Raw genomic sequence first — 1104 nt, 5'->3', positions numbered from 1 at the left:
AGCCCAGGGCAGCCCAGGGCTCTCAGGGTCGCGCGGGAAATTTTGCCGATGGCTAGTTAATATAGTATACGCGAGCCTATAGCGAAGATATACGATGCTTATCACCGCTGAGAGAGCGACGATTATTACTAGCGTTATTAATAATAAAGCTAAGAGCGAGAACATTAAAAATAGTGAGAGTAGCTAGACTAATAATAGTAGACACTAAAAGCGGTTAATATACGATAAGCGTATTTAACGTATAAGACTTACTAATAAAGAGCTTAAATAAAGTAAATTAAAAGATTAGAAACTAATGACGTAAGTTAACTATAGTATAATGTATTAATATAAATAGAACGTATATAAATAGTAAGCGAAAAGCGCTTATAAAGAAAACGAATTAAGTAGTTTAAGAAAAGAAAAGATTAAGGATCGATAACTATAATAAAATATTTATAGTATAGAAGAAGTAAGTATACTATTTACTAATATTCTTTACTCGCTATTTAGACGTATATAACTCACGAATAGTAAAGATATATTATTATTCTTAGATTATTATCTTTTTATTATTATTATATTATAAATAGATCTATTTATAGTATTTACTATTATTATTACTTACGATATATATATAAAAAAAATAAGACTAAGATATACGAGACTATATATATAAGGCCACGTATATAAGGCTATAAATATAAATATTTAACTAAGTATCACTAAGAACGAATATATATAAATACTAAGAAATACGCTCTACACTATATAATTTAAAGAGTATACGGGATGAGTACGATAAGTCTACTACTCACAGCTTCTCGGGGACGAGAAGCTTAAAGAGGGAAGCAGTGTTACGAATTCGACTAAACATCGAAAGAACGAACGCCGATATAATTAGACCACTAGCTAAGAGATGCGACTCGAGAAGTGCACCCTTATTACTAGCACACTCCCCGTATAGGAGGCGCACTCTTTCCTCTCTTACGCTTTAAGTCGTGTATAGTATCGACTATATACTATAGAGATCATTAGCAATTTTTCCCGCGACTCACAGTATTCTTATATACCCAGGGAGCCTAGGGAGCCCACAGTCGCTCACAGCTCTTATATCTAGGCTAT

The sequence above is a fragment of the Cladophialophora psammophila genome (assembly GCF_000585535.1).
Source record: "Cladophialophora psammophila CBS 110553 chromosome Unknown aczJe-supercont1.37, whole genome shotgun sequence".
Classification (NCBI taxonomy): Eukaryota; Fungi; Ascomycota; class Eurotiomycetes; order Chaetothyriales; family Herpotrichiellaceae; genus Cladophialophora; species Cladophialophora psammophila.
The sequence above is the reverse complement of the archived record's forward strand: the minus strand, read 5'-3'. Positions refer to the sequence as shown.